Below are 24,652 nucleotides of genomic sequence, written 5' to 3' on the forward strand. Positions count from 1 at the left end.
GGGTGGTGGAAGGAAACTCACCTCACACAAAAATTCCATTGAAATTCTCTTATTATGGCATTTGTATACAAATCCATAGACTTTAGTTATAGCTTAGTTTTGTCTCCTGGACTAATATTTTAAAAACTGGTATTGCTACATATTATTTTGTTGCTATTGTTTTTTCAAATATGCTGCTAGCTTGGGTATATAGTGTGTGGTGTGACGGAATAACACACAATATGCTTAATCTCTGTGCGAGAGAGTTGTCTACTGTACTAAAATTCTATTCTGCAAATAACATAAAGGTGTCCCATGCTGTTAAAAGTAGTGTGAATAGAATAATACCTACCGAACTGTGGATAACCTGTAGTTTTCACAAAATCTGATTTGGGGTAAGGCACCAAATATATTGTAAATTGTTTTCTTCATATTTGCTCCAGTGTGTTTTAGAATTCACCATTTGCCACTGTCTGTCACAAAACAAGAACCCAAAAGTCCACGTCCAACCAGTTGTACAAGCTCAATGTATCTTAGAATGCAGCATTTCTAATTCATTCTGAGAAAATGTCTTGAGCAAGAATCCTCAACCCACTATTAACATTATTTTCTGTGATTCTGAGACTAATCCTACTGGTCTAGTGCACTTAAGAATTAAATAAACAATACATTTTGTATTGGAAAATCCAGTTCATGTTACATACTGTATTGGAACAGTAAGGGGACACTCACCAATATTGTTGACTCAGCCTCAGATGGTGGCTCCACCCCCATTATACAAAGTGTTAAATCTCCCCCAAAGTATGGGTCTAGTTGCACCCTTGATGGATTGTAGTTCTTCAGTCAACTGGTAATCCATCTACTAGAAGTCACAATTTTGACACTTGTAGCTAAGCTTTATTCGATGGGTTTATTTATGAGTGCCTCTCCCACCCTTAAGTTATCACCTGTCTTTCCAATTCATCAAATCAGTCCTCCATAACTCATAATAGGAAGGTGTTGTACGCACCATACAGGCTAACCTCGCCGAGTAGGCAACCAAGAGCCAGTCCAGGAGGGAGAAAACTCAGATGTGCAGATTTTCAACTGGGTGATTGGAGGGAAGGTTCAGCCTTCCTAAGCCGAGATCCAAATGCTCATGTCATGTCCACCATCCAAGACACAGACACTTTTGAGAGCCTTCTCTGTCCTCACCAGGTACCAGCAAAAGATGTTGAGCAACTCTGGGACTCCTTCGTCTAAGCAACACTAGCTAACTCAAGATAGCCCTCATACAATTGTTGAGATACTGGAGAAAACCTTCTGAATATACCCTGTGTTTAAAGTTCTTAAATTTAGTAGGAGAGCTCATTACCCAGTTGGGCGACCCAACCTTGGTGCAGGAGTATGCAGATGTATGGTGCAGGTGCATTTAAATGCCCAAAACAAGAACATTCTAGCAGCCTTTGTCAGGATGCCATACTTAAACTTGGAATCTGATCTTGATGAGATCTTTTGAATCCAAAATCTGTGGGTGTGTGACTGAATAAATGAATGCTGTTTGGAAATCACCTGCCCTGTGTGTACCGCAATTCTTTATATATTTGGACCTGGTGCGTAAGCCTCAGTCACATGTGCTCTAATAAAATGTTTTGCCATTCCGTCGCACTGCATCCTTAGCTCTAGTGGGGCTGCCCTACCTTTGCTTCATGAGTAGATTATGGTAAGTACCAAATTTTACTATGTGACGCATTATAAGATAATTATAATATGTCTAGAACACCTCATACCAGTTACATATGTACGTGGTATGTTGGTGTATAGTAGGATACATTTTCCCCATATCCAAAAGTACCACGCATATTCTGGTGTGCCATGTCATAGGCTGACTTCAATGCTGCAACCCATGTTTTCTAAGCAAAAGTACAGTTAGATATAGTTTTTTTTATCTATGTTATGGTGACAGCCACTGACATCAGACAGTATGTGTTTATTTAATTTGGCCTGACAGTCACATTATCTATATAGGTAACAGTGATGTAATTTATATTTAAGGTGGCAAAGCCTAAGAAAAGGTCTTCTAAATACAAGTTTGAACTTTGGGTGGCCCACAAGCCAAGGAGTCAAACTGTTGGGTTTACCTTTTGCTGTGGCTATGAAGGGTTCATTGAACTAATTTTGAGGATGGCCATTCAGACCCTGGTGGCTGATTTTGAAATTCATATGTTTTTTGATGCAGAATTTCTACGGATTACTCAACAGCTGCCAATCTGGATCGCCCCTCCATGCAATTTGTTCTAAGAAGAGAATCCAGGTTGGTGTTCACCCTAGGAGTGTGGCTGCTGCCATGTAAATTATATGTGGATGCTTCCATGTAAATATATGTGTTTGGATGTCTGGGATGTAGAAAGCTGTCAAGGAGCCTGGCAGAGGTCCTTGGTGAAATGATTGACTTGTGATGTTAAAAATAATCAGAAGCAGGACCATGTCACACCACATGTTGTATTTTCATTGTGGTCTAGCCCCAATTAGATGATAGATCCATACGTTTTTCCTCTGAACCCCTAGTTGCACATGAGAAATCGAGCTGTAGAATGACCTCCCTTCTTATTAAAACACATGCAATGGCCGTATTCAGCCTGGAAGATGTGGCCACTGTAAGCTCTAGCTATGTGATGCCTGGGCATTTCACCAATGTTGATACCAATTGGGTGTTGTTTTGAAACAATAAATCTCTTTTGATTTTAAATGTAAACCTGGCAAATCTCTTTTCCATAAACTGTGCTCATTTTGAGGCAGCACTGAAAAACCCTGAAAGTCATTGGGTGCTATAGATTCCCAGGGATACTATAAGGACCTCTAGAGGCAGAGGAGGGATTCTGCCGGCTTTCCTATGTAACAGTCTGAACATGCGATCAATACTTTTCCTGTATCTCATGCAAAAGGCCCTCTCAATGTCCACCAAAAGTAGCCAATAGAGCGCTTTCTGCTATCAGCTTTTAGACCTCAAGGAAGGACATTGTAAAGATTAAAGTACTTATTTCCAAGCCCCATGACATAAGGCAGAGCAGTAAGTGACCTTCCTGCACTGCCCTGCACCACAGGGAAAGGGCAAAAATGTGCTGTATCTACAAGATAATGCACATTTCTGTCCTCTTCCCCTGCACTGGTGCACAATGGGCTGCCTAGTGCTAACGCAGGCACCCTTGCACCATGGAGTAAGGATGCCTGTGTCGCAGACAGGATTGTTTCCATGCAGGAAGGTACACCTTCCTGCACAAAAGGAATCCATGGAGGCTTTTTCCTCTTTCTATGCCGAATACAGGACATATAGAAAGAGGAAAAAAGGAGAAAAAAGAAAGATATTTCTCCCTGATGCGCCTCCCCTCAGGATGCATAAGATGCATAAGAGTTTGACGCATTCCCTGATTTACGGATTCTTGTAAATCTGGAAATGCGTCAAAACGCATGAGTGTTGTGTGGGAAACCCACTGCAAAGCCCATGGAATGCCTCTCTGAAGCAGTGTAAGACAATGCAGTGATGTGAGCTGCATAGCATTGCATCATATCTACAAGGCCATGAAAAGCCACACAAAGTGGCTTTGCATGGCCTTGTAGATATGGGCCTGCAAAATGCACCACCTGTGTGTCACAAAAAATGACGCACCGGTGGAGCATAAGGCTTGTAAAAAAGCCTCTGTAGTTCAGCACTCAGAAGAGTATCCCACAAGCTGTGAGTGACTTCGGCACCAGAACTGGTCCTGTCCTTTCTGCTCAATCATGTGCCTGATTGCCTTAGTCAGAGTTTAGAGCTGCCACCCAAAATGATTTTGATGGGATTGTTATTGTTTTTCAACTCTATATTCAAGCCTGTAATCTGTTTCTGGAGACGGTAAAGAAACCTCACAGTGCAAAACATATCCACTTTTATTGCAAAGTAATTCACTGCCTGCTCTTTAATCACAGTACTTGAATGGCACTCTGCACTTCTATTTGTCAGAGTTGTATTCTGGAGTAAACGTCAGTTGTCAAAGGAAACACCGCTAGGCACTGTCATACCTTGTCTCCAGACTCAGCAGGCCACCAGGAGAAACAAAGACGCACTGTGACTTCAAAGAGTTCTACTTTTTCAAAGTCTCTAAAAAGAACAAATACCTAACTGTGAAAAAGTAGTGAGGATATTTGAGATGATACCAGAAAATTATGCAGAGATGCCAGAAACTGCTGCAAGAAATGTTATATTCTTCATATTAGTTTAGGCAAGTCCATTCAACACATACTATAGGTACAAAAGGTATGTGGATCAATATAATAATAATCCCTGATTCCTTACCCTTCTACAGATGAACAGACAGATGTCGGATCCATGGCCATGCCATACCTTCATGTGCTCTACAGATTGTTTCTACCTTTCTCCTGCGATTGCTGATCTTTGGTTCTCGTGTCTGTTCAGTGTACTCTTTCATTTTCCAATTTCCAAATATGTTATTTATAAAGCACCCAGTAGCCCGTATGGTGTACGTGTGACAGTTAAATCTATTAAGTAAATAACACCAATTTATTCAGCAGAAAGGACACATTATTAACTTTTTGGCTGATAGTGAAAGGTGTTAATTAATACCCTTCAACTGCACTCTTTTTTATCAACCTCCAAAGAACGAAAGTCTGAATTGGCCATGAAAGAATTCATATGCACTCCGTGCTGTTTACATAGAACTATCTGCAGCAAGAGCACAACCTACTGAACTGCACAGCAGAATCATTCCACACGACCTACAGGTTGCACAAAGAACCCTGCACAAGTTTATGAACACACTGAGCTATCTTACTGGTATTCAAACATTTGATCTGCAAGTTACCCAAAGTGCTACGTATAAAAATCTCTGACCCTTTTAATGATTTACACTTTTGACCTCTGGATTGCAAACAGATCTCTTTTGGAAGACCTTTACCTGTTTGAACTGTCTTGCCAGGTGAAAGTACCTGGGTTTGCAAGATCCCACATAGACTTCAGCATAAAGTGCCTTAATCCTATTTTACCAGAAAGTAAGAATGGTCAGATATGCCTGGGGGTAATGTTCATCATGTGGTAAGCTCATGGCAACCACAAGGTCAGAGGTTAGTGACATTATGTGATATGTAATGTCTAGGGTGAATTAACTCAGTATCGACGAGTTGAATAGTAAAAAGGGATATAAAAACAAAGTACACATGTATGTGTGGTTGGGTGGATGCTTGCACCCATAAATGTGTTTTGTGAGCAAAAGATTCTTTATCGAGGGGATACCACTCCCAAGTGGGCGGAGCTTAAAGTTCAGACATTGCTTAAAGCAGAGGTAGTAACACCGATGAGCACAACTGGAATGGAAGTGTTTGCAACGCAAGGTACAGAAGACAAACTCTGCTTATATACAGACAAGACAGGAAGTGACATGCAGGAAGTAATGAAGACACCATCTTGGATTGGGAAAAGCCACATAAAGGTAAATAGAAAAATATCCATAGTATAAGATAGGAAGCAAAGCATGCAGGGAAAAAATACAGACTTCTGGGAAAGAGAAAATATGGCCAAAGAAGAAACAAAAAAGAAAAAAGGGAAGAAAGAAGAGAAGAAGAAAAACAGCAACAAACTGGTAAGAAAAATTAAGGGGGCAAAGTGTGGGTGCAGCGAGAACCTGAGCCAAAAGAAAAGGTCTTAGGTCACGCTGTAGCCTGAAAAACAGGTCGCGAACTGAAAATCGGCCCTTGGCAGAAACAGCTGTCCGATAAGCGGACCACCGATCTGACTGCGGCCCGCGAATTAGGCGCTGCTGTTCTGCGTGGCTTCACAGTAGGTCCCCTCAACGAAGCCCCAGGCTTGTCTGGAAAGTGTTGAAAAAATCTGTGGACCAAGCGAGGAGCATGGACAGAGGAAGCATCTTCCCATGAAAAATCACTAATGGGGTATCCTTCCCAGCAAATCAAGAACTGGAGGCGATTTAGAAAAAAGCGAGAATCGCATATCTCCTGTACTTTGTACTCAGCATGGCCATAAACTAAAAGAGGAGGGGGACAATGGGCATCTCTCTTGTAAGGATCAGAAATAAAAGGTTTCAGTTGAGACAAATGAAAAACAGGATGAATCTTCCAAGTCAATGGAAGACGAAGTTGAACAGAGACTGGATTCACCACATGCAAGACTCTAAAAGGTCCATAGTAATGGGGTGTAAACTTACTCTGGGACAGGCAAAAGGGCAAAAACTTGGATGAAAGCCAGACCTTGGTCCCAGGCTGGTAAGATGGTGCAGGACTACGCCGAGTATCAGCAACCTTCTTCGTGTAACGTTTTGTAGCTATGAGATTGGTACATGGCAGATCCTGAACCTGACGGAGATTTCGGACAACTGAGGTAACTGCAGGAACAGAGGAATCCTTATTAGCAATGGTAGGAAAAGCAGTAGGGGAGAAACCTAAAGTACAAAAGAAAGGTTTGGACTTTGTTGCACTATGGACTGCATTATTATATGAACATTCTGCCAATGGTGGATATGAAGACCAATTACTTTGGGTTGCATTACAAGAGCAGCGTAGATACTGTTGTAATCCTTGATTTAGGCGTTCTGTTTGACCATTAGTCTGAGGATGGAACCCTGATGATAGAGCTACCTCAATATGCAAATACTTACAAAATGTTCTCCAAAAACGGGTCACATATTGAGGGCCTCTATCGGTAATTATTACTTGAGGCAGGCCATGCAAGCAAATTATATCTTGTAGAAAGACCTGACTCATCTACTTAGCGGTGGGTAATTTTTTAGGGCAGAAAAATGAGCCATCTTAGTAAAAGAGTCAACCGTTACCATTATGACCTGATAACCCGCAGAGGATGGCAAAGAACAAATAAAATCTGTGGTTATAGTATGCCATGGAATAGATGGCACAGGCAATGGCATTAATAAACCTGCTGGCTTAGTCCAATGTGTCTTTGTTTGAGCACATAATGGGCAAGATCTTACATATGTTTGTAGGAAAGTACCATCTTGCCTGGCATGTTACCCCCATATTTCACTGTATATATGTTGTTTTAATGTATGTTTCACTGGGACCCTGCCAGCCAGGGCCCCAGTGCTCATAAGTGTGCCCTGTATGTGTTCCCTGTGTGACGACTAACTGTCTCACTGAGGCTCTGCTAATCAGAACCTCAGTGGTTATGCTCTCTCTGCTTTCTAAATTGTCACTAACAGGCTAGTGACCAATTTCACCAATTCACATTGGCATACTGGAACACCCTTATAATTCCCTAGTATATGGTACTGAGGTACCCAGGGTATTGGGGTTCCAGGAGATCCCTATGGGCTGCAGCATTTCTTTTGCCACCCATAGGGAGCTCTGACAATTCTTACACATGCCTGGCACTGCAGCCTGAGTGAAATAACGTCCACGGTATGTCACAGCCATTTACCACTGCACTTAAGTAACTTATAAGTCACCTATATGTCTAACCTTTACCTGGTAAAGGTTGGGTGCTAAGTTACTTAGTGTGTGGGCACCCTGGCACTAGCCAAGGTGCCCCCACATCGTTCAGGGCAAATTCCCCGGACTTTGTGAGTGCGGGGACACCATTTCACGCGTGCACTATACATAGGTCACTACCTATGTATAGCGTCACAATGGTAACTCCGAACATGGCCATGTAACATGTCTAAGATCATGGAATTGTCACCCCAATACAATTCCATGATCCCCGAGTCTCTAGCACAGACCCGGGTACTGCCAAACTACCTTTCCCGGGGTTTCACTGCAGCTGCTGCCAACCCTTCAGACAGGTTTCTGCCCTCCTGGGGTCCAGCCAGGCTTGGCCCAGGAAGGCAGAACAAAGGACTTCCTCAGAGAGAGGGTGTTACACCCTCTCCCTTTGGAAAAAAGAGTGTCAGGGCTGGGGAGGAGTAGCCTCCCCCAGCCTCTGGAAATGCTTTGATGGGCACAGATGGTGCCCATCTCTGCATAAGCCAGTCTACACCGGTGCAGGGATCCCCCGGCCCTGCTCTGGCGTGAAACTGGACAAAGGAAAGGGGAGTGACCACTCCCCTGACCTGCACCTCCCAGGGGAGGTGCCCAGAGCTCCTCCAGTGTGCTCCAGACCTCTGCCATCTTGGAAACAGAGGTGCTGCTGGCACACTGGACTGCTCTGAGTGGCCAGTGCCAGCAGGTGACGTCAGAGACTCCTTCTGATAGGCTCTTACCTGTGTTGCTAGCCTATCCTCCTTCCTAGGTAGCCAAACCTCCTTTTCTGGCTATTTAGGGTCTCTGCTTTGGGGAATTCTTTAGATAACGAATGCAAGAGCTCATCAGAGTTCCTCTGCATCTCTCTCTTCACCTTCTGCCAAAGGATCGACCGCTGACTGCTCAGGACGCCTGCAAAACCGCAACAAAGTAGCAAAGATTACTACTGCAACCTTGTATTGCTGATCCTGCCGCTTTCTCGCCTGTTTCCTGGTGGTGCATGCTCTGGGGGTAGCCTGCCTCCTTCTTGCAACAGGAGCTCTGAAGAAATCTCCCGTGGGATGACGGAATCTTCCCCCTGCAACCGCAGGCAACAAAAGACTGCATCACCGGTCCTCTGGGTCCCCTCTCAGCACGACGAGCGTGGTCCCTGGAACTCAGCAACTCTGTCCAAGTGACTCCCACAGTCCAATGACTCTTCAGTCCAAGTTTGGTGGAGGTAAGTCCTTGCCTCCCCACGCTAGACTGCATTGCTGGGTACCGCGTGATTTGCAGCTGCTCCGGCTCCTGTGCACTCTTCCAGGATTTCCTTCGTGCACAGCCAAGCCTGGGTCCCAGACACTCTAACCTGCAGTGCACAACCTTCTGAGTTGTCCTCCGGCATCGTGGGACTCCCTTTTGTGTCTTCGGGTGAGCTCCGGTTCACTCCTCTTCCAAGTGCCTGTTCTGGTACTTCTGTGGGTGCTGCCTGCTTCTGTGAGGTCTCCCTGACTTGCTGGGTGCCCCCTCTGTCTCCTCATCCAAGTAGCGACATCCTGGTCCCTCCTGGGCCACAGCAGCATCCAAAAACCCTAACTGTGACCCTTGCAGCTAGCAAGGCTTGTTTGCAGTCTTTCTGCGTGGGAATACCTCTGCAAGCTTCTTCACGACGTGGGACATCCATCCTCCAAAGGGGAAGTTCCTAGTCCTCTTCGTTCTTGCAGAATCCACAGCTTCTACCATCTGGTGGCAGCTTCTTTGCACCCTCAGCTGGCATTTCCTGGGCATCTGCCCACTCGCGACTTTGTTGCGACTTTTGGACTTGGTCCCCTTGTTCCACAGGTACTCTAGTCCGGAAATCCACTTTGGTTGCTTTGCTGGTGTTGGTCTTCCTTGCAGAATTCCCCTTTCACGACTTCTGTGCTCTCTGGGGAATATAGGTGCACTTTACACCTACTTTTCATGGTCTTGGGGTGGGCTATTTTTCTAACCCTCACTGTTTTCTTGCAGCCCCAGCGACCCTCTATAAGCTCACATAGGTTTGGGGTCCATTCGTGGTTCACATTCCACTTTTGGAGTGTATGGTTTGTGTTGCCCCTATACCTATGTGCTCCTATTGCAATTCACTGTAACTATACATTGCTTGCATTACTTCCTTTTGCTATTACTGCATATTTTTGGTATTGTGTACATATATCTTGTGTACAGGGAGTGCAGAATTATTAGGCAAGTTGTATTTTTGAGGATTAATTTTATTATTGAACAACAACCATGTTCTCAATGAACCCAAAAAACTCATTAATATCAAAACTGAATATTTTTGGAAGTAGCTTTTAGTTTGTTTTTAGTTTTAGCTATGTTAGGGGGATATCTGTGTGTGCAGGTGACTATCACTGTGCATAATTATTAGGCAACTTAAAAAAAAAAAATATATACCCATTTCAATTATTTATCATTACCAGTGAAACCAATATAACATCTCAACATTCACAAATATACATTTCTGACATTCAAAAACAAAACAAAAACAAATCAGTGACCAATATAGCCACCTTTCTTTGCAAGGACACTCAAAAACCTGCCATCCATGGATTCTGTCAGTGTTTTGATCTGTTCACCATCAACATTGCGTGCAGCAGCAACCACAGCCTCCCAGACACTGTTCAGAGAGGTGTACTGTTTTCCCTCCTTGTAAATCTCACATTTGATGATGGACCACAGGTTCTCAATGGGGTTCAGATCAGGTGAACAAGGAGGCCATGTCATTAGATTTCCTTCTTTTATACCCTTTCTTGCCAGCCATGCTGTGGAGTACTTGGACGCGTGTGATGGAGCATTGTCCTGCATGAAAATCATGTTTTTCTTGAAGGATGCAGACTTCTTCCTGTACCACTGCTTGAAGAAGGTGTCTTCCAGGAACTGGCAGTAGGACTGGGAGTTGAGCTTGACTCCATCCTCAACCCGAAAAGGCCCCACAAGCTCATCTTTGATGATACCAGCCCAAACCAGTACTCCACCTCCACCTTGCTGGCGTCTGAGTCGGACTGGAGCTCTCTGCCCTTTACCAATCCAGCCACGGGCCCATCCATCTGGCCCATCAAGACTCACTCTCATTTCATCAGTCCATAAAACCTTAGAAAAATCAGTCTTGAGATATTTCTTGGCCCAGTCTTGACGTTTCAGCTTGTGTGTCTTGTTCAGTGGTGGTCGTCTTTCAGCCTTTCTTACCTTGGCCATGTCTCTGAGTATTGCACACCTTGTGCTTTTGGGCACTCCAGTGATGTTGCAGCTCTGAAATATGGCCAAACTGGTGGCAAGTGGCATCGTGGCAGCTGCACGCTTGACTTTTCTCAGTTCATGGGCAGTTATTTTGCGCCTTGGTTTTTCCACACGCTTCTTGCGACCCTGTTGACTATTTTGAATGAAACGCTTGATTGTTCGATGATCACGCTTCAGAAGCTTTGCAATTTTAAGAGTGCTGCATCCCTCTGCAAGATATCTCACTATTTTTGACTTTTCTGAGCCTGTCAAGTCCTTCTTTTGACCCATTTTGCCAAAGGAAAGGAAGTTGCCTAATAATTATGCACACCTGATATAGGGTGTTGATGTCATTAGACCACACCCCTTCTCATTACAGAGATGCACATCACCTAATATGCTTAATTGGTAGTAGGCTTTCGAGCCTATACAGCTTGGAGTAAGACAACATGCATAAAGAGGATGATGTGGTCAAAATACTCATTTGCCTAATAATTCTGCACTCCCTGTATATTTGGCATCCTCATACTGAGGGTACTCACTAAGATACTTTTGGCATATTGCCATAAAAATAAAGTACCTTTATTTTTAGTATACCTGTGTATTGTGTTTTCTTATGATATTGTGCATATGACACCAGTGGTATAGTAGGAGCTTTGCATGTCTCCTAGTTCAGCCTAAGCTGCTCTGCTATAGCTACCTTCTATCAGCCTAAGCTGCTAGAAACACCTCTTCTACACTAATAAGGGATAACTGGACCTGGTACAGAGTGTAAGTACCCCTTGGTACCCACTACAAGCCAGGCCAGCCTCCTACAATGTTTCAGTGTCAGATTTTAACGTGGGCCATCAAAAGGAGAGGAGGAACAGTTCCTGGTTGTTCTTAATTCCACGGTGTCCAGCAATAGAGGAGTCATGACACATTTGCAAAGCTTCAGTTTGCAATTTCTTGGTAGGCTAAAATAAGGTGTTTTTATGATAATAATATTATTGATGCTTCTGCAAGTGGGAATTTAAAGTGTTCCATTCTTCCATGGATAAATTCTGATACTCTGTCTTCACACAGTCGAGAAAGGATTGAACAACTCCCAATATTCGACATGGCTCGATGATGTGTGGGACAGTAGTAATTGTGCTCTCAGGATATCGGCGAGACAAAGCATCTGCTAGAACATTATGGGATCCAGGTATGTATGCAACTACAAAATCGTATTGACTAAAAAAGAAAGCCCATCTGGCTTGCCGACTATTCCGGCATTGAAAACTGTGGAGGCATTGTAGATTGCGATGATCTGTTCTAACTTCGAAACCTTCCTTTGAACCCATTAGAAAATGTCTCCATTCTTTGCAAGCAGTCTTTAATGCTAGTGATTCTCTTTCTAACACGGAATAGTTTCGTTCTGCATCTGAGAACACATGGGAAAGATAAAAGACAGGATTTTCAAGGCCATCATTGTCTTGTCTTTGTAACAACACGGCTCCAATAGCTCTGTCTGATGCATCTGTAAGCACAATAAATTTCTTAGTAGTGCCAGGATGACGTAATATGGTAGCTTGTGTAAAGGCACGTTTTAGACCCTGAAAGGCTCTTTCTGCTTCTTCTGTCCAAATGAAGCCTTTCTTTAAGTTTTCTTTTTTAATGGTCTAGGTTATCTGACTCTGTTGCTGGGCAAAGTCCTTTATAAATTGCCTGTAGAAATTTGCTAATCCTAGAAAGCACTGTGGGGGTCATTCCAACCCTGGCGGTCGGTGTTAAAGCGGCGGCCAACCCGTCAACAGGTAGGCGGTGTAAAAAATTGAATTCTGACCCTGGCGGAAACCGCCAACAGAGACCGCCACTTCAACACTCCGACCGCCACGGCGGGACAAACAAACAGCGCGGCGGTCACCGCCAACAGACAGGCGGGAGACAATGTACCGCCCACCCTATCACAACCCACCAATCCGCCACCTTTTCCGGGGCGGTAGCCCCGCCGATAAAAACACAGCGGAAACAGACATTACGAACGGAAAACGCTCACCTCTACATACTCCACGAGGAATCTGGACAGCATGGAACCCGAACTACACATCCTACCAGCTATTGTCTTCCTGCTCCTCTACCAGGAGCACGAACGCCACGCAGAAGACACCAGTGAGTACTGCACCTACGACACAGGGGAGGGGGGAGGCAAAAAATTACGGGCACACACATACGCGACACACCCACCCTCACCCACAACTACATACACATCAATGCAGAGCAACAAAGCCCCCCGGAAGAATGCTAAGACAAAATAAAATGTTCATGAATCTTGAAGTATATTGAACGGCTAAGTTAAAAAATATATCCAACATCCATAACTATATATACAAATGTAAATTGTCCTGTGTAAATTGGGTATCAGCCATTGTTCGTGGGCCAATGGGCCTAAACCCATGGGCAAAGCCCACACACGATACCCGAATCCATTGGAGAGAACACTGCAGGGGCATCAGATAGCAAAACTACAGGCACCTCAGGGGGAAGGGAAGGGGGGGCACCTCAGCCAGATAAGTCCACGACGCCAGATCCACGAGGGGCCTCCATGCCCACTGTTCAGTCCTGGGGAGTGCAAAGCCACAGTCTCACAAGTCTCTACAGTGGGTGGATTGCCCACTGTGCCATCTTGGGGAGTGCAAAGCCACAGTCTCACAAGTCTCTACAGTGGGTGGATTGCCCACTGTGCCATCCTGGGGAGTGCAAAGCCACAGTCTCACAAGTCTCTACAGTGGGTGGATTGCCCACTGTGCCATCCTGGGGAGTGCAAAGCCACAGTCAATCAAGTGGATTACAGACTCCACTGGTTCTGGAGGAGGCATGGTGCCCAGAGTGCTTCGTGCAGCCCTGGCCGACACAGATCCTGCCCTGCCCCTTCTGCCAATGGGCCAGCGGTGCATGAGACTGCGGGCCCTGTTCAGCTGTGCTTGTCTTGAAGGGCCCTGTTCAGCTGTGCTTGTCTTGAAGGGCCCTGTTCAGCGGTTCTTGAGACGGCGGTGCCCAGCGGAGCGGTGCTTGACTTGAAGGGCCCAGCGGAGCGGTGCTTGACTTGAAGGGCCCAGCGGAGCGGTGCAGAGACGGCGGTGCCCAGCGGAGCGGTGTTTGACTTGACGGGCCCAGCGGAGCGGTGCTTGACTTGAAGGGCCCAGCGGAGCGGTGCTTGACTTGAAGGGCCCAGCGGAGCGGTGCAGAGATGGCGGTGCCCAGCGGAGCGGTGCTTGACTTGAAGGGCCCAGCGGAGAGGTGCTTGACTTGAAGGGCCCAGCGGAGCGGTGCTTGACTTGAAGGGCCCAGCGGAGCGGTGCTTGACTTGAAGGGCCCAGCGGAGCGGTGCAGAGACGGCGGTGCCCAGCGGAGCGGTGCTTGACTTGAAGGGCCCAGCGGAGCGGTGCTTGACTTGAAGGGCCCAGCGGAGCGGTGCAGAGACGGCGGTGCCCAGCGGAGCGGTGTTTGACTTGACGGGCCCAGCGGAGCGGTGCAGAGACGGCGGTGCCCAGCGGAGCGGTGCTTGACTTGAAGGGCCCAGCGGAGCGGTGCTTGACTTGAAGGGCCCAGCGGAGCGGTGCTTGACTTGAAGGGCCCTGTTCAGCGGTTCTTGAGATGGCGGTGCCCTGTTCAGCGGTGCTTGTCTTGAAGGGCCCTGTTCAGCGGTTCTTGAGACGGCGGTGCCCTGTTCAGCGGTGCTTGTCTTGAAGGGCCCTGTTCAGCGGTTCTTGAGACGGCGGTGCCCTGTTCAGCGGTGCTTGTCTTGAAGGGCCCTGTTCAGCGGTGCTTGTCTTGAAGGGCCCTGTTCAGCGGTTCTTGAGACGGCGGTGCCCTGTTCAGCGGTGCTTGACATGTGTCTCCAGGGCACCAGATCTGGCCATGACATGGATCTCACTCGCCACCCGACATGTGGCTGCCATGCCCTTCGTGCACATCTGTCTTCTCGCTTGCGGGGCCCTCCTGTGCTGCCGTCCCGGGCCCGTGGGTGTCCTCCTTCACCCCTGGAATGGGGCTGGTGGGGCCCTCCTGGGCAGCTCGCCTGCTGCCGGACTTGTCGGGCTTGCTGCCCTTGCCACCCTTCCCTGCTCCTCTGTGGCCCTTTCCTCCCTTTGTCGGTGTGCCAGGTGGCTCCCCACTTCCTGACGGTGCCAGGGTAGTGCCCTTGGAGCCTGCTGTCTCTGGCCTCTCGCGCCGGGCACTGGCTTTTTTGGTTTTCTTTCCAGAGGTGGGCTGGCTGTATCTTTACTGCTAGGCGAAGTAGCTGTCCTTGAAGGTGTTGGACTCCAAAATCCTTGGACTATTGTCCTTTTAGGTCCAGGTTTTGTGGTGGCTGAGGTGCTGGTTGGAGTCTTATGAGATGGAGGGGGTGGGTCAGGTGATGGAAAGAGGTTAATTTTGGACAGGAAAAACTTTTTAGGAGCAGTGGGAAGGGTAGGTGTAGTGGGTATGGGAGTGGAGGAAGAGGATGTGGTTGTAGGTGAGTCAAGTCTGGTGTCTTTGGATGCAGGTGCTTGTGCTGGAGGCTGTTGTGAGGTGGATGGCTGTTGGGTGGGTGGCTGCCTGCGTTTGTGTGGTTTGGAAGAGGGGGTGACAGACACACTGGGAGAGGACACAGGGGACGTGTAAATGGTAGTGGGGGTGGTGACTGCACGTGTGCGGAGTGTTCTGGTGGGTGTGCTGGTGATGGACGTAGTGGCTGATGATGTTGTGCATGCAAGTGTGAGTGGAGACGTCACAAGGAGGGAGGAGGGAGACGAGGAGGAGGGGGACACAGAGGAGGCCGTGGCTGTTGGCATGTCTGCATGTGGCCGTTGCTTGGGTGAATGCTTGTGTGATGTGTGGTGCTTATGTCTGGATGAGCTTCCCTTGGGTGTTGAGGTGTGTGCAGGCTGGTCTGTAGGTGTGTCTGGGATAGGCAGAGGTACAGGGGAGTGGGACTGGGTTGAGGAAGTTGGAGGAGGGAGGCAGGAGACAGGGACAATGGCTGCCGTCAGTGCTGAGGCCAGAGCGTTGAACGATCGCTGATGGGCAGCCTGACCCGAATGAATGCCCTCCAGGTATGCATTACTCCGGTGCACCTCCCTTTCTACACCCTGGATGGCATTCAAAAGGGTAGACTGCCAAACAATGAGCATCCGCAGGAGGTCAATGACCTCCTCACTGAAGGCAGCAGGGGTAACTGGGGCAGGGCCTGAGGTGCCTGTGGCGAAGGAGCTGCCCACCTTCTTGGGTGAGCGGGCACGGGGCGAAGGCTGAGGGGCTGCTGGGAGGGCGGAGCTGGTGCGCTGGGTGGCGGCTGTACCTGTTGTTGCGGTGGGCACGGATGTTGCCGCCACCTCAAGGGAGCTCCCTTCCGAGGAGGTGTCTGTGTCGCTGGTGTCACCATGTGTCCCCGCTGTGGAGCTCCCCTCGCCCTCCGTCTCACTGGTGAACTCCGAGTCGGTTGCATGGCCCTCCATGGCCATGTGAGATGCAGCTCCCTCGTGCTCCGATGCCACTTCTCCTCCGCCTGATGATGCTAATGCACACATGAACAGGAAGACCACCAAAAAAAGGGGGGGGAGAAATAAAGACATGTTGAGTGCATGCATTGGCGACACAGTTGGCGGAGAGGACAGACACAGAAGCCCCCTGCACTACGCTGCACACTTGGGGTACACTACTCAATCCGTGGGACATGGCCTACAAGCCTATGGACGACAAATCCACACATAGGTGACACAGGGCCATGATTAGCTGTACTAGGCAACCTACAGAGGTGGGGGGCGGGGGCACAGGGCCATGCCTAACGGAGGGGCCTAGCCTACGGAAATCGCCCTGGCCTAGGGTTAGCCACAGCCCTCCTCCCCCACCCAGACACCTCCACTGCGCGCAAAGTCAGCAGAATGTATTTGTACTCACCCCCTTGTGTCTGCTGTGATGTCCTCACGCGCCCATCCAAATCGGGGTAGGCCACCGCCAGGATCCGGGACATCAGGGGGGTCAATTGACGAGTGCCACCCCTCCTACGTTGGGAGGCCATCCCCAGCAGAGCCTCCGCGGTCTTCCTGCTCCCGCGGCGGATGTCCTCCCACCTCTTGCGGCAGTGGGTGCCCCGTCTGTTGTGGACCCCCAGGGTCCGGACGTCCTTGGCGATGGCACGCCAAATGTCGATTTTCTGATGGGCGCTGACCTATGTGACATGTACAGTGGGAGAAAAAAAAACAATCATTTTCTGCATGCTCGATGTGAGTGGCCCCCCATCCCCACACTTGCCATGTGGCACATGCTCTCATTTGTCGTTTGATGCATGCCTCATTCGCTCCCCTCCCCACCATCGTTCATTCACCCCACTCAACCCAGCCATTGGCCACAAAGCATGCTCCCAGTGTACTTACCTGTTGGTCTGGAGGACCGTAGAGTAGTGCATACTGGGGGAGGACCCCATCCACGAGTTTCTCCAATTCTTCAGAAGTGAATACAGGGGCCCTTTCCCCAGTCGCAGCAGCCATTGTCTCTTCCAGACCCAGGTCACAGCAGCACTTGCAGTATAGGTCCTCTCCTGTGGATGATCAGGTATCGAGTGATTAAGCAGTTAGAAAATGGCGGTCACGCCCGCGGCGGTGCGTACCGCGGCCGCCGGCGCACATCGTCATTGGCTCCTGAGACCCATAGGGTTCAATGTTAACCAATGCGGCTTTGCGCTGCGGTCTTCGACCGCCTCCCGCCACGGTGTGCCACGCCAGCGCATTGACCTCACATCCCACTGTCGCACTTCACAGGTCAGGCAGCCGCCATTTCAAGGGCCCACATGGCTTAAAATCGACTGCGTCACACATACCTAGGCCTTGCATCAACACTCATACAAGCCATTCAATGCATTGAGAATCGTGTACTGTGCAAGCTGTGTGAACGTACCTGTGGGTAGATTGACTCTGTGCTCCATGTTGTCCTTCCTAGGCACCGTCCGCTGGGACTTGCGAGGAACTGTGTGCCCAACTGGAGCCAGACCTGTTGTCACCCATCCGCCAACCCACAGGGATTCCCCCTCTAGTGCAGGTTCTGTCAGTACTCCATTTCTTGGCAAGTGGGTCATTCCAAACTACAGTGGCCATTTCATCAGGGATGTCACAGCCTATGTTTTCCAAGGTGTTGTCCAGAGTGTTGTCTGCCCTGTTGAAATACATGCAGATCTACATTGTTTTCCCTGAGGTGGGCGATTTGGCTACGGTGAAGGGTGATTTCTATGCGCTTGGACATATTCCCAAAATCATTGGTGCAATTGATGGGACACATGTTGCTTTGGTCCCCCCCAGCACGAGTGAACAGGTGTACAGGAACAGAAAAAGTTATCATTCCATGAATGTCCAGGTGGTCTGTTTGGCTGACCAGTACATCTCCCATGTAAATGCCAAGTTCCCTGGGTCAGTGCATGACGCGTACATCATGCGAAATAGCAGCATCCCTTACGTGATGGAACTACTTCAGAGACACCGTGTGTGGCTAATTGGTGACTCTGGTTACCCTAACCTGTCATGGCTACTGACCCCAGTGAGGAATCCCAGGACAAGGGCAGAGGAACGGTACAATGAGGCCCATGGGCGGACTAGGAGGGTGATCGAGCGGACCTTCGGCCTCCTGAAGGCCAGGTTTAGGTGCCTCCATATGACAGGTGGATCCCTAATGTACTCACCAAAGAAGGTGTGCCATATCATCGTGGCCTGCTGTATGCTTCACAACCTGGCTTTGCGCCGCCAGGTGCCTTTCCTGCAGGAGGATGGTCCAGATGGTGGTGTTGTGGCAGCTGTGGAGCCTGCAGAGAGTGAAGAGGAGGAAGACGAAGAGGACGACACAGACAACAGGGACAGAGTAATACAGCAGTATTTTCAATAACATACAGGTAAGAATCAACACCAGAATTTACATTTACTTAAAGTCTCCTGCCGCTCTACAGTCTGAGTTTCCACCCAGTGTATGTTCACTGAGTTGTGTCTTTCCCTTCCAATTTCAGAGATGTGGGCCCCACTCCGTGACCTCTGCTTTGTTTCCCCATGGACTACAGCTGTGTGACAGTGGTATGTTGTCATCACAATGTAACTGGACATTTTGACACGGTTCTGTGTCATACATTTGATCAAAAATACAGGCAGACTCCAGATTATGTTTGTGCAATAAGTGTGTTTATTAAAGTGTAAAATTTAGGGAAATGGTTGCAAATCGGTGATGGGTGATGGTGGAGGAATGTCCATGGCAGAGTCCAGATTTTCAGTCTCACAGGTGCATTGTCCATATGCCTGTGGAAGGTGGAGCAGGGGCAGTTTAAGGTTGGACAGGGTGACAATGTGGGACAGTGGGACGACAATCAGGGGGTATCCTTTCCTGGCGGGGGTCTTGGCATCCTACTCTGTCTTCTTCCTAGATCTCAGGCACCGCTTGTGGGGTGGTTCTCCTTCTGCAGGGGGTGGGGTTCTGGTGGCCTGTTCTTGTGTCGGGGCCTCCTGTCCACTAGCGCCGGCGGAGGTGGTAGCCTGTTCTTGGTCCATGCTAGTGACAGGGGCCCTTTGTGGTGCCACATGGTCCCGCAATGTTCTGACAATCTGATTGAGAGCCAGAACGATGGTGCCCATTGCGGAACTGATGCTTCTGAGTTCTTCCCGGAACCCCAAAAAATTCCTCCTGCAGTACCTGGAGCTCCTGGAACCTGGCCAGGACAGTCGCAATCGTCTCCTGGGAGCGGTGGTATGCTCCCATGATGGAGGAGAGGGCCTCGTGGAGAGTGGGTTCCCTGGGCCTGTCCCCCCCCGTCGCACAGCAGCCCTCCCAGTTCCCCTGTTTCCCTGGGCCTCTGTCCCCTGGACCGTGTGCCCACTACCACTGCCCCCAGGTCCCTGTTGTTGTTGGGGTGGTGGGTTAACCTGGGTGCCCTGTAGTGGTGGACACACCGCTGATTGACGTGTCCTGGAGACAGAGGCATGGGCCCGCTGGGTGGGTGCTGTGCTGGTGTTCCCGGAGGGGGGTAGGTCTGCTGTGGCCTGTGGCTGTCTGAGGGGAACCGACTGTCCCGAGGTCCCCGATGGGCCGGGCTGGTCATCTGGGTCCAGGGAGACAGAGCTGCTTCATCACTGTGGGCCTCTTCTGGGGGTGGAATGGACATTTCTGGACCCTCCTGGGCGGTGTCGTGGCGTTCGGGTCCTGCAGGGGTATAAGAGTATGGTTATTGCTTCTGTGTGTGCCATAGCGTGCAATTGGTGGGTGCCCGTGTACCCCAGTGCTGGCATTCCCTTGTGGGGGCTGTTGTGACGGTGGTTTGGGGGGGGGTATGTGCAGTGGGCATGCTTAGGTGATGGGTGTCCATGGTTTGTGGTCGCATGCAGGGCTTGGTGTTGGGATGGGTGGGTTGTGATGGTGAGATATTAGCAAGGAGGATGTGTGCTGGGGGTGGGGGGGAGGGCGGGGGTATGATTTGGCATGCCGGTGGGTGGGGGGGGATGAAGTAGTTGAGATTCGACTTACCAGAGTCCATTCCTCCGCCTACTCCTGCGAGGCCCTCAGGATGCAGGATCGCCAAGACCTGTTCCTCCCATGTTGTAAATTCTGGGGGTTGAAGTGGGGATCCGCCGCCAGTCCTCTGCACCGCGATGTTGTGCCTTGATACCATGGAACGCACCTTCCCCCGTAGGTCGTTCCACCGCTTCCTGATGTCGTCCCGATTTCGTGGATGCTGTCCCACAGCGTTGACCCTGTCCACTATTCTTTGCCATAGTTCCATCTTCCTGGCAATGGTGGTGTGCTACACCTGTGCTCCGAAGAGCTGGGGCTCTACCCGAACTATTTCCTCCACCATGACCCTGAGTTCAGCGTCTGAAAACCTGAGGTGTCTTTGGGGTGCCATGGGGTGGCGTGGATGAGGTGTGGGGTGGCGTTTGTGGTGATGAGTGTGGTGCGTGTGGTGGTGTGTGGTGTTTTGTGCGTGGATGTCGTGTGGGTGATGGTGTTGTGTGCCTCTGTGTGGTGGGATTGTCTATTCTGTGATCTCTCTCTGGCCTTCGTCAATAATTTTGGGTCGTAGGGGTTTGTGGGTGATGTGGGTGTGTGTTTTATATTGTGTTGGGTGTGTGGGAGTGGTGTTAGTATGTGTATCAGGTGTGTGTGTTTCAAAATGACCAATGTGGCAGTGTTTTGGAGCTGTGTGTGTATTTTGACCGCAGCGGGGTGTACCGCCAATGGAATACCGCGGTTGAAAGACCACCGCGTGGATTAGTGGGTCGGAATGGCATGGGCGTATTTCTGTTGCCGTGACGGTGGAGGTTTGGTCATCGCCAGTTTTTCGCTGCCCGTTGGTGTGGCGGACTTTTGTGGATGTCGGGTTTTTGGCGGTTTGCCTGTTGCGGGTCAGAATGACCGTGGTGGTTTCCCGCGGCAGCGGCGGTGTTATGGCAGTCTTCTGACCGGCGGTAAGCGCCTTTTACCGCCGAGTTCAGAATGACCACCTGTGTCTCCTTAACTGAAATAGGAGAAGGCCAATCTAGTATGGCTTGTACCGTTTCTGCACCCATGACGATGCCAGCTTGGTAGATATGTAAACCAAGATATTGGACTTCGGACTTGTTAAATTCACACTTCTTGGGCTTACAGTATAGATTGTTTTATCGGAGTCTTTTCAATACCTGAAGAACATGCTGAGTATGTTGTTCAGGACAACGAGAATAAACCAGAATGCCATCTAGATAGATTACAACATTCTGATTCGTAAGATCAGAAAAAACTGAATCCATAAATCTTTGGAATATGGAAGGTGCATTAGTCACACCAAAAGGCATTACGCAGTATTCAAACTGACCCCACGGAGTGCGAAAAGCAGTCTTCTGTTCATCACCCTCCTTAATTCGTAAAAGATGATAGACACCCCGCAGATCCAACTTGGTGAATATAGTGGCCCCTTGGACTGCTTCCAAGATATCCTTAATAAGAGGTAGGGGATACCTATCCTTGATGGTAATCTTGTTTAACTCTCAAAAGTCTATACAGGGCAGAGATTTTTTGTCTTCTTTGGTACAAAGAAAAGAGGAGCCCCGGGAGGTGATGAGGAGGGAACAATCAATCCGCTTTGCATGTTTTCATCTATGTGTTCCTTAAGTACTCTTCTTTCCTGCTCTAATAAGGAATACATTCTCCCGAATGAAACTACTTGCCCAGGTAGCAAAGGAATAGCACAGTCATAATCTCGATGAGGAGGCAAAATGGGTCTGAGGTTTCTGGAACACGTCGGAGTATTCTTTATAGCATCTGGGTACTCCTTGCTCTATGTTAATGGTACTGCTTGTTTGATTAGAAGAAAAAATTGACTCTTTCAGGGACCAATAAGAATTTGTTGAATAACAATGTAATTGACAAAAATGGGATGAAAGTGATATAGGGCCAAATGTATGAAAACTGGGGTCTGCGAATCGCAAAATGTGATTTATAAGAAATCGCTATTTCCGAGTCGCAATTGGCCATGTAACAAAATTGTGATTTGGAATTAGCGATTTCTTAAAAATCGCTATTTTGGGTTTGCGAGGCCCATTTGCTGAATCACAATTAGCATTCTCGCAATTTGCGATTTTTTTGCGATTCAGTAAAAAATCGCAAAATGCGAGAAAGTTCGAGAATGCGCACCTGGAGGAGCCTGATGACTCATCAGCAGGAAATGAGTCATCCCAGGCAGGTACAAGTGCCACACCAAAACCAGCATCCAGAGTGAAAGCAGCCTAGCCACTGTGAGCAGCACTGTGAAGGAGCAGCATCACCTGAGCCACAATGGAGCCCCAAGGTCCAGGATCTGAGATGCAGGAGAGGAAGTGCAAACTGAAGTTCAGTGAGCAGGAGCTGGAGGTCTTAATAGAGGAAGTGGTGAGGAGTCATGACCGCCTGTTTGGCAAATCATCCCTCCAGGTGCCAGAGAGTGAGAAGAGGAGACTCTGGCTGGAGATCCAAAGCAAAATTTGCGCAATTGGAGTGGCCCAGCGCTCCATTGAAGAAATCAAGAAGCGCTGGTATGACCTGCGGTCCCGGGCAAAGGAGAGGGTGGCAAGGCGACTTGCAGAGGCCAGGAGCACAGGAAGTGGACCACCAACCGAGCCACCTGCCACACCACTGGAGGACCTGGTGGAATCAACTCTCCTACCGGAAGCAGTGACAGGGGTCACAGACATAGACACCTCCGCTCAACCAAGTACCAGCCAAGGTAAGTGCAAATGTTGTCGTGTGAACCCAGTATGTGCATGCATAAAAGCCCCTTAGGAATTAGCATGTAATGTGAAGTGGTGTGTGAAGTAGTCAACTCCACATCTTAGTAGCAGCACAGCAATGCATTATGGGAGTCGTGGTCCACAAACTAGTACAGACAGTGGCATGATAATGTAAGCAAGCATAGTGGCACCCAAGGTAACACAACACACACGACACCATGTAGAGCAGTGCCTATAGCTTTATTGCCATTTCTGGACAGATAATGTAACATACAGAACTGACATGCTGCATATTGTTGTTGCAGGTGGGCCTGGCACATCAGCCACAGCAATTACGGGTGTAGGGGAGACGGACACACAGCTGCCCTCTGACACCAACACCAGTGGGTCCATCAATCTCCCAACTGTGCGCCGCAGGCCCAGGCCATTGCCACTTCCAGACCTCAGTGGTGACTCTGATGTGCAGCAGGAGAGTCCAGGCACACCATCTGCATCCGGGATGCGCAGCCAGGTACCAGAGGACAGGGGTCGTTCAGCGCATCGTCAAAGTGCCCCAGTGTCCCAACAGCAACTGGAGGAGGCAGCTGAGGGTACATCCCTGTTTGGTGGACTTGAGGCTGCTATGTTGCAGCAATAGCGCCTGCAAAATGGAAGAATACAGAGTCTGGACAGGAACCTTAAAGTCCACAACAGAAATACGGTTGGCCTGCATCGGAGACTTGACACCCTGAATGAAAACATCAACCAGCTGCGTGAGGGACAGGTGCTGGCCTCCAGGACACTAGGGAGCTGACCACTGCAGTGCGTGACCTGTGTGAGGAGCTGAGACATGAAAGACTGAGTAGACGCAGACATGAGCACCGTTTTCGCACCATGTTTGCAAACTACTGCAGGTCCTCCAATCGTATGGCCAACTCCACCGCCCTCATCGCCCGTCGTGCTGTGGCGGCCCAGGTAGAGGCTGCACACACCAGCAGGGATGTGGTCCAGGCACTTGTCCAGATCACCAATGTGATAGAACAAGTAATGGGACAGAGGTCGGCCACTCCCAGTGAGGTTGCCTTGGGGGACACGGAGGACACCTCGAGCCTCAGTAGTGTGCACGTACCTGCTCCAGACCACAGACGGCGCAGTGCCAGGCGCAGCACTGCCACAGAGGCTGACATTCAGGGTGCCAGTGATTCAACTGGGCACCCCAGTGGTGTGCGAGGGAGGAGGAAGTGACTCTTGCCGCATTGACTCTGGTGTCCCCACTATGAAGTAATAGTGTGGGACTCAGTTCATTTGTTGCTTTTCGTTTTATCAATCCCCTTTTTCATCACAATTCATAACCTGCCGTAAAGGAATAAATATTTTTCTCACTATAGCTACAGTAGTCAGTGGAGTTTGATTGTACATACTCACGTCTGAAATGGTTGTGTGTGATGTCAGCATGCCTTTGCCTTCCCTCTGCTGCACTGGTTCTGTCTGCTGGCTGTAGAGGTGGTATGGGATCGTCATCCTCATCTGATTCAGTGTCACTGATTTCTATAGGTATGCCCCTGGTTGTAGCTATATTGTGCAAGATTGCACAAGTAGCCACTATTCTACATGTGGTTTCTGGACTGTACTGTAGTGCCCCTCCACTCTTGTGGAGGCAACGGAAGCGACTCTTCAGGAGGCCAAATGTGCGCTCCACCACATTGCGGGTTGCCCTGTGTGCTGCATTGTATCTCCGTTTTGCCGGTGTGGTGGGATTGAGGTAGGGCGTCATCATGTAGGTG

General features: G+C 49.0%; 1 protein-coding gene and 1 long non-coding RNA gene across 2 annotated transcripts in view; one reads left to right on the plus strand and one right to left on the minus strand.

Moving 5' to 3' along the window:
- DOC2A (double C2 domain alpha) overlaps nt 1-24,652 on the minus strand; it is an 846,604-nt gene that overhangs the window by 408,665 nt on the left and 413,287 nt on the right. The gene's annotated exons all lie outside the window — the stretch shown is intronic.
- Nucleotides 1-24,652, plus strand: part of LOC138304234 (uncharacterized) — a 193,474-nt gene that overhangs the window by 83,222 nt on the left and 85,600 nt on the right. Inside the window, exon 2 of the long non-coding RNA XR_011205520.1 lies at nt 2,198-2,272. This is a non-coding gene — a long non-coding RNA (uncharacterized lncRNA). The remainder of the gene's footprint in view (nt 1-2,197; nt 2,273-24,652) is intronic.

Source organism: Pleurodeles waltl, chromosome 7 (genome assembly GCF_031143425.1).
Source record: "Pleurodeles waltl isolate 20211129_DDA chromosome 7, aPleWal1.hap1.20221129, whole genome shotgun sequence".
NCBI lineage: Eukaryota > Metazoa > Chordata > Amphibia > Caudata > Salamandridae > Pleurodeles > Pleurodeles waltl.